Below are 14,360 nucleotides of genomic sequence, written 5' to 3'. Positions count from 1 at the left end.
AGGTCTCTTCCACTCTTGCAGACTCGACGAGGGGGGCTGCTGCAGGCCTCAAAATGGCGTCTGGGTCCGCTGGAAGGCGGGTCTCGGCCGCTAGAGTGACTTTGAACAGCAATGTAACTCGGGCGCTTGCCCACCGGGGCACGAGCCCCCACCTCCGACAGCACCCCCACAGCCTTGAAGATTCTACAAAAGTCCCAGGAGCCCTCGGCCCCTGCAGGTTTCCGGTGAGGGACAACTGCCTTGATCGCTAACGAAATAAGCATGACATAGCCACTCCTTCTGTTAGCATGAATTCTCGAACTGCCGAAAAGGACTCTGGTCCAACTGCCGGTTGTAGGAAACATTTTTTTCCTTGATACTACTTCCGACCAACCCGGCCCCGCCCAAAATGGCGCCGGTAACAATAGGAACTTACGAACGCCTCGTGGTGTTTTTCTTTTGCTAAAAAGACTCGATGTTCCGAGATATGTTATGATCCTTTGTACACTTCACGGAAAAGAGGGAGGATTCACTCGACGAACATATAAAAGGACCGCGTGAAAAATGTTTTTCAAAATGTACGATTCATTATGATATTATCATGTCTGACATGTAACCTCGCTTATGACACACTCCCATGGTATACCTATAGGAATTTGATTACAGCTAGTCCAACTGTGTTTCCAATTTTGAAATGAATGCCCCTTGGTCCCTCAACTATACGATAGACGTTTTTAGTTCCCTGCAAATGAATGAATGAACCTTTTAAAACATGTTTTTAATCCTACAAAATAGTCCCCCCCCTACTGTACGCACTTTAGCCATTGCCGTATCCGGCCAACCCCGATCACACTGTCCTATCAACATGCTGAACGACTGTGAAAATAAAGGTTTTCGAAACTATGAACGGGTATTGCATGCTTTATTTAAAATGTGGGATCGGCGGGAGAGTTCTTTTCTGTGCACCCTACTCTGCTCTCTCTTTAAGGTTAATAGAAGATGGTTGCCCAGCCCCGGATGGAGGATCGAATCTGAGACACGACACTCTGCCGTCAAATATGCGACTGACTCAGGGACTCGCGCATGGAGAAAGACCTCGACTTCTGGGGATGGGTAAAAGCGAAATGGTGAAAAAAAAATGGAATATAAAGGATGGGTAAAAGTGAAACGATGTAAACGATAGAATATTATAAAGATACGACACTCAAAGGTACTAGGGAACAGAGTTGACCGAAGAGCTGATAAACCTTAAAACATCACAGCGTTGAAAGAGATTTAAGGACCCCGATAGTTAAATACACCTACCAACTAGAAACCTTGCGCTAAGTGCTTCTGATTCTCTAACGTTTTCCTACTCACAGCCTATAAGGACACACTGCCCCCCCCCCCCTTGGCTCCAGAACCCACAACCCCAGGGATTCTATCCCGAGGAGATAAGACGAGTATGAGGTAAGTAAAAGACTTTCGTACCCGTGCTTTTGATATGCTCGAATGTTGTCCCCCTCCCCTCCTTTCCCCCCCCCTGCAGGCCACATCGGAATCACGACCAAGGTATGGTGAAGATCTGAAGCCTCGCCATGTCGGATACACGAAGCGGACTAACACTGCCTGGTGGCACCTAAACACACCCACAAACTGCTCTTTTACCAAAAGAGCCAATAAATTGTATGACATGATGAAAGCGATCACCCTTAATCCGTGTTGCGTGAATGGACACCTGTCACGTATGTCTGAAACTATGAGATGATGTTTGTGTATGACTGACGCGTTGACTTAACTGGTTAAAGGACCGAGAATGCAAGAAATGCGACACAATGGTGCCTTTTTTACTCGATGCATGTCCCCTGTACCCGGCCTAATGCTCGTCCATCCCAAACTGCATGCTTTCAACATTCTAACACGGACCCGTAATGTCTTATGTTGTATAATGCGCTGAATAGCCTATCTTAATGCACGGCCACTCCCCATGTCGCACGTGTACTATTTAGCTTGTTGTTGCACATCTCTCTCTCTCTCTCTCTCTCTCTCTCTCTCTCTCTCTCTCTCTCTCTCTCTCTCTCTCTCTCTCTCTCTCTCTCTCTCTCTCTTCCGAACGACTAGCACCTAAATTGGCAAACCGCCACCCCTAGTGCCCCACCAATTGGCCCCAAATACCACAAGTATTTGCTCAAAATTTATCCTAAGTAAAAATCACCCTGACGCCGTGTCACTACCTCTCCTTTCTGCTAAAAAGAATTGATGAAACCGAGATTTGGCCGTTAGGGAAAGGACAGGTAAGACGACTGAGGTTCCCTAATCTGACCCGAAATAAGGGAACTACATGTCAGCGGCTCCTGTGTTATAAAAAGATGCCTCAGATAACGCGACCTTCCCCGTCCCGAATTGTCGCAATACCCAAACAGTAAAGGTGATCGAAACATCCCCATCTTCCCAGAACACCCCCAGTTTCGTATCAGCTGCCCCAGACGAGAGTTTTAAAACTGTCCCTCACCCCCGGTTGTAAGAGATGGGTCGATTTACGCCCTTACCACAGTTCTCTATGTCCCTAGTTGTTTTCCACAAGACCCCGGTTTTTAATTAAGTAGTCAGGTTGTAAGAGGCTATGTAGGAACCAGAATGATGTTTACAAAGTTAAGATTAGACCGAAGTGAAGAAATCGTTGCAATGAACCCTGTTGAAAGTAAAATGTTTAGCTGAAAAGGCGGGATGCATTGATAGAATGAAAAATGTTTAGCCTATGTTCATCTCTCAGAAAAATACCTATCAGACCATGGTGATAGCACATTGCGTTTTTTTTTATATAAAGCCCAGGAGAACGGTATAGCTTTGTAAGGCTCGTACTAGGAAGGTGGGTCTCCGTCAGAAGAACTGACGTAACTGTAATGCAATAAAAGGTACCAGATCTCGTACCATGACCGGGCAGAAAACACCATTGTATTCTCATTTACCTGGAGCTGGGAGAGAAATAGACTTATGTGATTACCTTCCTCTGCCAATTCTCTAAAGACTGTCTTTTCAAACTCATTTAAGGGTACGACTGTCGGAGGAAAGAAGGACCGGATGTGGGAGCACGTGGCCTGACTACAGACTATGGAACATCTGCGACATTGGCCAAGGCGAGACCGCGACAGTAAGGAGCTGCAGGACGAGGCACTGTTTTCGACAAAATAAGAGGAAAGGGCTGACCTGATGCCCCTGCTCGATGTCCAATGTATGCCGAAAAGTCCCCGCTCTCTAAACTCGGTCATGAGCCCGCCTACCTGAAATTTTCCGTCCCCCTAGTCTGTTCCCGATCTGGCCCTGCTCCATCCCCCTTTTTCTCCGACCTACCCTAAAGGACTGCTCACACGCACATTTCTTCCATCTGAACCCTTTTGACAATCAACTCAAAGGACACAGGGCGAAAAGGACCTTTTTGACCAGAAACGCGAGGAAAAGGTTGTGCCCTGCAACGCGGGACCTAGAATAGAGCTGGACCCTTAGCTCCACCGCCGGTGCTCCACAGCGCCAACAAAAGACGACAAAGAATACTGAGAACTCATTAACTTCGAACATTGACACCCTCAATCATCGTTTCTGCTACGTCTCATTTCTCTCCCAGCCACCATTGTATTAATTATGCCCCAACCAAACATGAACAGAACTCACATATGTAATGACCTATCAATTTACATTCCAAACGACTATAAGTAGCTATGAAGTGTACTCAATGCTCTCACTACAGAATCATTTTTTGTCTGTTATTGCATTACTATGACTTTCCTGCAAACGAGTTTTTATCGATAGACCCGCCTCCTAAGATGAAAGATTTTAAAATGTAATGTTTATAACTCCTTCGCCTGGGTACCCACTTCTTTTCCTATGACCACCACAGTCGACATGAATTGGAAATAGGCCAGCAAGATGTCTTGGATATGTTAAAGGGAGGACTGTGGAAAATTAGTACGGCTTGGTAAACATTATCTGCGCCATCTTCCCTCTTCCCCTGATGCCACACTTTTTGTCATGCGCACCCGCCATTTTAGGTGCCTCGATCAGAACGACCCCTTTGCATGCCACTGTCCCCCAGCATAGCCCTTCGCCCTCACACAAGCCCGCACGCTGACAAACCCCCGCTCGCACATGCCTTGGGTCATAAACCCCCCCTTCAGCGCAGCTCTGCCTCAGAACCCCATCCTGTTCCCAGCGCGACACCTCCCTTCATTCCTTTCATGGTCCCGGGCCCTTTTGATACAAACCCCCTTTTCCTGTGTGCCCGTTTGTCTCCCTCGTTCCCAGGCCGACACCTAGCTCTGCCGATACTGTTTATTGCCCCTCCCCATACAGTAGAAAGCTTCCCTCATCAAAGGACCCCCGAGTTGATCAAAGCCCCCACCCTATGAGATCCGATCAAACCCCCACATCCCATGAATCGGCAGAATGTCCAGCTGCGCGATAATCATCACCTGTTGTGACCGGGGTGGGGACTTCAACTGTAAATGTGTATGAGAACGGGCCTGAAGGGGAGATTCGGAGGATATCCTTTCATACTTCAAAGCATTACAAGCCTGTGTTACCTGCAATAAAATTCATTTAACTGTGTATAAGAGGCCAGGCCTCAGAGATGCGGGTAGAGCACCTCATGACGATACCTGCTGTCTGAACTGTTGTGTTCTCCTCCGGAGAGAATAAACCTTGTTTCCTGCCTTCCCGTCTCCAGCGCCTGCCTCTTCATTGATTAATAATTCGTGGGTTAAAGAGGCGATACCGCCGGGCAAATATCGATTGTCCCTTGACCTTAGATTTAACAAGTCTGGGCTTGGACACACTGCTTGGGAGTCTGTGCTTGGACACACTGCTTGGGAGTCTGGGCTTGGACACACTGCTTGGGAGTCTGGGCTTGGACATACAGCTCAGGAGTCTGGGCTTGGACACACTGCTTGGGAGTCTGGGCTTGGACATACAGCTCATGAGTCTGGGCTTGGACACACTGCTCGGGAGTCTGGGCTTGGACACACTGCTTGGGAGGCTGTGCTTGGACACACTGCTTGGGAGTCTGGGCTTGGACACACTGCTTGGGAGTCTGGGCTTGGACATACAGCTCAGGAGTCTGGGCTTGAACACACTGCTCGGGAGTCTTGGCTTGGACACACTGCTCAAGAGTTTTTGCTTGGACTCACTGCTCGGGGGTCTTAGCGTGGGCACACTGCTCAGGAGTCTTGGCTTGGACACACTGCTCGGGGGTCTTGGCGTGGGCACACTGCTCAGGAGTCTTGGCTTGGACATACAGCTCAGGAGTCTGGGCTTGAACACACTACTCAATAGTCTGGGCTTTGACACACTGCTTGGGAGTCTTGGCTTGGACCCACTGCTTGGGAGTCTGGGCTTGAACAAACTGCTTCGGAGTCTGGGCTTGGACACACTGCTTGGGAGTCTGGGCTTGGAAGCACGGCTCAGGAGTCTTATTTTGGGCACACTGCTCAGGAGTCTTGGCTTGGACACACTGCTCGGGAGTCTGGGCTTGGACACACTGCTTGCGAGTCAGGGCTTGGACACACTGCTTGCGAGTCAGGGCTTGGACACACTGCTTGGGAGTCTGGGCTTGGACATACAGCTCAAAAGTCTGGGCTTGGACACACTGCTTGGGAGTCTCGGCTTGGACACACGGCTTAGGAGTCTTATTTTGGGCACACTGCTCATGAGTCTTGGCTTGGACACACTGCTCGGGATTCTGGGCTTGGACACACTGCTCGGGAGTCTGGGCTTGGACACACTGCTTGGGAGTCTGGGCTTGGACACACTGCTTGGGAGTCTGGGCTTGGACACACGGCTCAGGAGTCTTATTTTGGGCACACTGCTCAGGAGTCTTGGCTTGGACACACTGCTCGGGAGTCTGGGCTTGGACACACTGCTTGGGAGTCTGGGCTTGGACACACTGCTTGGGAGTCTGGGCTTGGACATACAGCTCAGGAGTCTGGGATTGGACACACTGCTTGGGAGTCGGGGCTTGGACACACGGCTCAGGAGTCTTATTGTGGGCACACTGCTCAGGAGTCTTGGCTTGGACACACTGCTCGGAAGTCTGGGCTTGGACACACTGCTTGGGAGTCTGGACTTGGACACACTGCTTGGGAGTCTGGGCTTGGACACACGGCTCTGGAGTCTTATTTTGGGCACACTGCTCAGGAGTCTTGGCATGGACACACTGCTCGGGAGTCTGTGATGGACACACTGCTTGGGATTCTGGGTTTGGACACACGGCTCAGGAGTCTTATTTTGGGCACACTGCTCAGGAGTCTGGGCTTGGACACACTGCTTGGGAGGCTGGGCTTGGAGACACTGCTCGGGAGTCTGGGCTTGGACACACTGCTCAGGAGTCTTCGCTTGGACACACTGATCAGGGTCTGGGCTTGGACACAATGCTCGGGAGTCTTGGCATGGGCACACTGCTCAGGAGTCTTATTTTGGGCACACTGCTCGGGAGTCTTGGCTTGGAAACACTGCTCAGGAGTCTGAGCTTGGACACATTGCTTGGGAGTCTTGGCTTGGACACACTGCTCAAGAGTCTTATTTTGGGCACACTGCTCATGAGTTTTTGCTTGGACACACTGCTTCGAAGTATTGGCTTCAGCACACTGCTCAGGAGGTTTTGCTTGGGCACACTGCTTGGGAGTCTTTGCTTGGATACACTGCTCGGGGGTCTTGGTGTGGGCACACTGCTCAGGAGTCTTGGCTTGGACATACAGCTCAGGAGTCTGGGCTTGAACACACTACTCAGTAGTCTGGGCTTGGACACACTGCTCGGGTGTCTGGGCTTGGACACACTGCTTGGGAGTCTGGGCTTGGACACACTACTCGGTCGTCTGGGCTTGGACACACTGCTCGGGAGTCTGGGCTTGGACACACTGCTTGGGAGTCTGGGCTTGGACACACTGCTTGGAAGTCTGGGCTTGGACATACTGCTTGGGAGTCTGGGCTTGGACATACAGCTCAGGAGTCTGGGCTTGAACACACTGCTCGGGAGTCTTGGCTTGGACACACTGCTCAAGAGTTTTTGCTTGGACTCACTGCTCGGGGGTCTTAGCGTGGGCACACTGCTCAGGAGTCTTGGCTTGGACTCACTGCTCGGGGGTCTTGGTGCGGGCACACTGCCCTTGAGTCTTGGCTTGGACATACAGCTCAGGAGTCTGGGCTTGAACACACTACTCAATAGTCTGGGCTTGGACACACTGCTTGGGAGTCTTGGCTTGGACCCACTGCTTGGGAGTCTGGGCTTAAACAAACTGCTTCGGAGTCTGGGCTTGGACACACTGCTTGGGAGTCTGGGTTTGGACGCACGGCTCAGGAGTCTTATTTTGGGCACACTGCTCAGGAGTCTTGGCTTGGACACACTGCTCGGGAGTCTGGGCTTGGAGACACTGCTTGCGAGTCAGGGCTTGGACACACTGCTTGGGAGTCTGGGCTTGGACATACAGCTCAAAAGTCTGGGCTTGGACACACTGCTTGGGAGTCTCGGCTTGGACATACGGCTTAGGAGTCTTATTTTGGGCACACTGCTCATGAGTCTTGGCTTGGACACACTGCTCGGGAGTCTGGGCTTGGACACACTGCTCGGGAGTCTGGGCTTGGACACACTGCTTGGGAGTCTGGGCTTGGACACACTGCTTGGGAGTCTGGGCATGGACACACGGCTCAGGAGTCTTTTTTTGGGCACACTGCTCAGGAGTCTTGGCTTGGACACACTGCTCGGGAGTCTGGGCTTGGACACACTGCTTGGGAGTCTGGGCTTGGACACACTGCTTGGGAGTCTGGGCTTGGACATACAGCTCAGGAGTCTAGGATTGGACACACTGCTTGGGAGTCGGGGCTTGGACACACGGCTCAGGAGTCTTATTTTGGGCACACTGCTCAGGAGTCTTGGCTTGGACACACTGCTCGGAAGTCTGGGCTTGGACACACTGCTTGGGAGTCTGGACTTGGACACACTGCTTGGGAGTCTGGGCTTGGACACACGGCTCTGGAGTCTTATTTTGGGCACACTGCTCAGGAGTCTTGGCATGGACACACTGCTCGGGAGTCTGTGATGGACACACTGCTTGGGAATCTGGGCTTGGACACACGGCTCAGGAGTCTTATTTTGGGCACACTGCTCAGGAGTCTGGGCTTGGACACACTGCTTGGGAGGCTGGGCTTGGACACACTGCTCGGGAGTCTGGGCTTGGACACACTGCTCAGGAGTCTTCGCTTGGACACACTGATCAGGGTCTGGGCTTGGACACACTGCTCGGGAGTCTTGGCATGGGCACACTGCTCTGGAGTCTTATTTTGGGCACACTGCTCGGGAGTCTTGGCTTGGAAACACTGCTCAGGAGTCTGAGCTTGGACACATTGCTTGGGAGTCTTGGCTTGGACACACTGCTCAAGAGTCTTATTTTGGGCACACTGCTCATGAGTTTTTGATTGGACACACTGCTTCGAAGTATTGGCTTCAGCACACTGCTCAGGAGGTTTTGCTTGGGCACACTGCTTGGGAGTCTTTGCTTGGATACACTGCTCGGGGGTCTTGGTGTGGGCACACTGCTCAGGAGTCTTGGCTTGGACATACAGCTCAGGAGTCTGGGCTTGATCACACTACTCGGTAGTCTGGGCTTGGACACACTGCTCGGGTGTCTGGGCTTGGACACACTGCTTGGGAGTCTGGGCTTGGACACACTACTCGGTCGTCTGGGCTTGGACACACTGCTCGGGAGTCTGGGCTTGGACACACTGCTTGGGAGTCTGGGCTTGGACACACTGCTTGGAAGTCTGGGCTTGGACACACTGCTCCGGAGTCTTGGCCTGGACACACTGCTCAGCCATCTTGGCATGGGCACACTGCTCAGGAGACTTGGCTAGGACACACTGCTCGGTAGTCTTGGCTTGGACACACTGCTTGGGAGTCTTGGCGTGGGCACACTGCTCAGGAGTTTTTGCTTGGGCACACTGCTCACGAGTCTTCGCTTGGACACACTGCTCGGGGGTCTTGGCTTGGACACACTGCTTGGGAGTCATGATGTGGACACACTGCTCAGGAGTCTTGGTTTGGACATACAGCTCAGGAGACTGGGCTTGAACACACTACTGGGTCATCTGGGCTTGGACACACTGCTGGGGAGTCTGGGCTTGGACACACTGCTTAGGAGTCTGGACTTGGACACACTGCTCAGGAGTCTTGGCTTTGCCACACTGCTCTGGAGTCTTGGCTTGGACACACTGCTCGGGAGTCTTGGCTTGGACATACTGCTCAGGAGTCTTGGCTTGGACACACTGCTCCGGAGTCCGGCTTGGATACACTACTCCGGAGTCTTGGTCTGGACACACTGCTCAGCCGTCTTGGCGTGGGCACACTGCTCAGGAGTCTTGTCTAGGACCCACTGCTCGGTATTCTTGGCTTGGACACACTGCTTGGGAGTCTTGGTGTGGGCACACTGCTGAGGAGTTTTATTTTGGACACACTGCTTGGGAGTCTTGGCGTGGGCACACTGCTCAGGAGTTTTTGCTTGGGCACACTGCTCAGGAGTCTTGGCTTGGACACACTGCTCAGGGGTCTTGGCTTGGACACGCTGCTCGGGAGTCTTGACATGGGCACACTGCTCAGGAGTCTTGGCTTGGACATACAGCTCAGGAATCTGGGCTTGAACACGCTACTGGGTAGTCTGGGCTTGGACACACTGCTGGGGAGTCTGGGCTTGGACACACTGCTTGGGAGTATGGGCTTGGACACACTGCTCGGGAGTCTGGGCTTGGACACACTGCTCGGGAGTCTTGGCTTGGACAAACTGCTCAGAAGTCTTATATTGGGCACACTGCTCAGGAGTTTTTGCTTGGACACACTGCTTGAGAGTATTGGCTTCAGCACACTGCTCAGGAGTTTTTGCTTGGGCACACTGCTTTGGAGTCTTTGCTTGGACACACTGCTCGGGGTCTTGGCGTGAGCACACTGCTCAGGAGTCTTGGCTTGGACATACAGCTCAGGAGTCTGGGCTTGAACACACTACTCAGTAGTCTGGGCTTGGACACACTGCTTGGGAGCCTGGGCTTGGACACACTGTTTGCGAGTCTGTGCTTGGACACACTGCTTGGGAGTCCGTGCTTGGACACACTGCTTGGGAGTCTGGGCTTGGACATACAGCTAAGGAGTCTTGGCTTGGACACACGGCTCAGGAGTCTGGCTTGGATACACTACTCCGGAGTCTTGGCCTGGACACACTGCTCAGCCGTCTTGGCATGGGCACACTGCTAAGGAATCTTGGCTAGGACACACTGCTTGGTAGTCTTGGCTTGGACATACAGCTCAGGAGTCTGGGCTTGAACACACTACTTGGTAGTCTTGGCTTGGAAACACTACTTGGTAGTCTGGGCTTGAACACACTACTTAGTAGTCTTGGCTTGGACACACTACTTGGTAGTCTTGGCCTGGACACACTGCTCAGCCATCTTGGCATGGGCACACCGCTCAGGAATCTTGGCTAGGACACACTGCTTGGTAGTCTTGGCTTGGACATACAGCTCAGGAGTCTGGGCTTGAACACACTACTTGGTAGTCTTGGCTTGGACACACTACTTGGTAGTCTTGGCTTGGACACACTGCTTGGGAGTCTGGGCTTGGACACAGGGCTCAGGAGTCTGGGCTTGGACACACTGCTTGGGAGTCTAGGCGTGGGCACACTGCTCAGGAGTCTTATTTTGGGCACACTGCTCGGGAGTCTGGGCTTGGACACACTGCTTGGTAATCTTGGCTTGGACACACTGCTTGGGAGTCTTGGTGTGGGCACACAGCTCAGGAGTCTTATTTTGGACACACCGCTTGGGAGTCTTGGCGTGGACACACTGCTCAGGAGTTTTTGCTTGGGCACACTGCTCAGGAGTCTTCGCTTGGACACACTGCTCGGGGGTCTTGGCTTGGACACACTGCTCAGGAGTCTTTCTTGGACATACAGCTCAGGAGTCTTGGCTTGAACACCCTACTGGGTAATCTGGGCTTAGACACACTGCTGGGGAGTCTGGGCTTCGACACACTGCTTTGGATTCTGTGCTTGGACACACTGCTCGGGAGTCTGGGCTTGGACACACTGCTCGGGAGTCTGGGCTTGGACACATTGCTTGGGAGTCTTTGCGTGGGCACACTGATCGGGAGTCTGGGCTTGGACACACTGCTTCGGAGTCTTGGCTTGGACATACAGCTCAGGAGTCTGGGCTTGAACACACTACTCAGTAGTCTTGGCTTGGACACACTGCTTTGGAGTCTGGGCTTGGACACACGGCTTGGGAGTCTGGGCTTGGACACACTGCTTGGGAGTCTGTGCTTGGACACACAGCTCAGGAGTCTGGGCTTGGACACACTGCTCGGGAGTCTGGGCTTGGACACACTGCTCAGGAATCTGGGCGTGGGCACACTGCTCAGGAGTCTTATTTTGGGCACACTGCTCGGGAGTCTTGGCTTGGACACACTGCTCGGGAGTCTGGGCTTGGACACACTGCTCGGGAGTCTGGGCTTGGACACACTGCTTGGGAGTCTTGGCTTGGACACACTGCTCAGGAGTCTTATTTTGGACACACTGCTCAGGAGTCTTATTTTGGGCACACTGCTCAGGAGTTTTTGCTTGGGCACACTGCTTGGGAGTCTTTGCTTCAGCACACTGCTCAGGAGTTTTTGCTTGGGCACACTGCTTGGGAGTCTTTGCTTGAACACACTGTTCGGGGGTCTTGGCGTGGGCACACTGCTCAGGAGTCTTGGCTTGGACATACAGCTCAGGAGTCTGGGCTTGAACATACTACTCTGTAGTCTCGGCTTGGACACACTGCTTGGGAGCCTGGGCTTGGACACACTGCTCAGGAGTCTTATTTTGGGCACACTGTTCAGGAGTCTTGGCTTGGACACACTGCTCGGGAGTCTGGGCTTGAACACACTACTCGGTAGTCTGGGCTTGGACACACTGCTTGGGAGCCTGGGCTTGGACACACTGCTTGGGGGTCTTGGCGTGGGCACAATGCTCAGGAGTCTTGGCTTGGACACAATGCTCGGGGATCTTGGCGTGGGCACACTGCTCAGGAGTCTTGGCTTGGACACACTGCTCGGGAGTCTGGGCTTGGACATACAGCTCATGAGTCTGGGCTTGGACATACAGCTCATGAGTCTGGGCTTGGACACACTGCTCGGGTGTCTGGGCTTGGACACACTGCTTGGGAGTCTGTGCTTGGACACACTGCTTGGGAGTCTGGGCTTGGACACACTGCTTGGGAGTCTGGGCTTGGACATACAGCTCAGGAATCTGGGCTTGGACACACTGCTTTGTGGTAAATAAATAATTAATTACCGGTACTATTTTTCAGTATAATCAATAAAACAGGTAGCTCAATAAATAAGAGTCAGGATTCGAGGTATCTTGAGTCGACAGGCTTTAATCAGGCATAAAGGACAGGAACAGGACAGCCTGTACGGGAATAGAATGGGAGGCAGCTGCCGGGGGCAGGATCTGGACAAGGGAATTGGCAATTGGCAACTTTTAATATGGGTGTACAGTATATATATATATACTTAAACAAATACATTACATTCAATACAGTAGGCGTGACTCGTAGCAGTCGCGAAAGATAAGGGCAAAATGATGTAACAAGAAGGCGTGTACAGGGCGTATACATAGACATGTGATGTAAACGTAACAGAATATGTCATAAACGGGGCGGAAACATGGAGGGGGCTACCTGAGCAGCTGGGACCTCTAACCTAGTGGTGCGCGCAAACGGGCAATGACGTGTTACCAGGGAGAACTGGGGGCTATGACTTCTGCGCTAGAAGAGGAGACTAAAGTCTGGAGTGTCAGAGCGACATGTACCCAAGGCATATCTAGTATCTGGTGTTTAGAGTACATATTGATAGAATCCAAAAGTTATCAGGGCAAAGGCTAATAGACACTAAGACTGGTGCATGCATAATTCTACATGTATTGCGTGTGCTAGGAATATTCTATGAATATTAATACAGTATTTCTCTTACATGGAGACATAAAGGCTAGACCATGACGGAAACTATTGATGCGATTCAGTAGCTTAAGAATGCAGAGAAGGAGGGCTGGACTGATAACTAGAAGCATAACATATTCTTGGCAGACTGGGAGGCAGAGCCAGGCCGAGCCGGGCACTGCGAGGCAGGAAGTAAGTGAAGGGTCAGGGATACAGGTGGGGGCTGTATCGCTCCTCGGAGAGGGTTCAGGAGACAGGAGCTGAATCTGAGTCTGGACCCTTTTGAGGCCTAGAAAACGGGGACAATTCAATGAATTAACGTGCACACTGTGAAATGTGGCAACGTAGGTTTACATAGGCCTAATATTCGTTGTTTTCACGAAGACTGGAAACTGGCGTACTAGAGATGGACACAACTGTAATTGCGTCTTTAATCGATCAGAGGGGAATACATGCATATCGATCATGCACATATAACATAAGATGGGGAACACGTAGGCACATACAACATGGCAAAATTTACTTTTCCACATTCCCTCCTTGTGCCCTACGTTTCCATCAGGAAACATCAATATTCATGATACCATCTATCATTTCATATAGCACCATTTGCTCGTCTCGAATTGTCTTGGAACGGGATTTAGGACTAGGAATACAAGAGGTAGCACACATGCCGCAAATCGCAGGGCCACATTGTATACAGAGGCAGCAACTGAATATGATCATTACTGCAATACCTAGGAATGACAATACTTTCCATCCCCAGGCAGATATGATACTCCAGAGCCAACCGGACCATGTCCAGGTGCCTGGATTCTGGTGTAACTGATGGGCAATTTTATGAAGTCTGGTTATGGCTGAATAAACAGACGGCGCGTTATTAGGAATGAAAATGCAGCAACTAGATCCGATGACTCTACATGCTCCTCCTCTATCGGCCAGTATGACGTCAAGAACGAGACGATTTTGGAGCACGACAAATCTCATAGCAGATTGCTCTTCAGTTAAGTTACCTAGAGCAGAAGTAGTCTCATTCACTACTGCTTCAAGGGTTCTGGTTAACCTACGTATTAACTTACTATTCTGGATAGGTCCTATAAAGAAGAAAAAACCTTTATTGAAGTCTTGATACTGTTCTAGAGTAGTTTCAGTTTGATCGACAATTGGGGACTCGATCTCCCTTCTAGGTCTGACGTGTACTAGATGCGTGTTTCTGTGATAATCAGATGGGGCTAGAAAAACTGGTGGCAGTAGGAAGGCAATATAACATGTTCCATCCCAATCGAGGGGCAGACGAACATATGCGGTCTGACCACAAACAAAATAAGAATGACGTGAGGCTTTGAAAATAGATTTCCCACTGTCACTATACTCGACAATAGTAGTACAATCACTATGTC

The sequence above is a fragment of the Lissotriton helveticus genome, chromosome 4_1, assembly GCF_964261635.1.
Source record: "Lissotriton helveticus chromosome 4_1, aLisHel1.1, whole genome shotgun sequence".
NCBI classification, from domain to species: Eukaryota; Metazoa; Chordata; class Amphibia; order Caudata; family Salamandridae; genus Lissotriton; species Lissotriton helveticus.
This window is presented reverse-complemented; position numbering follows the sequence as displayed.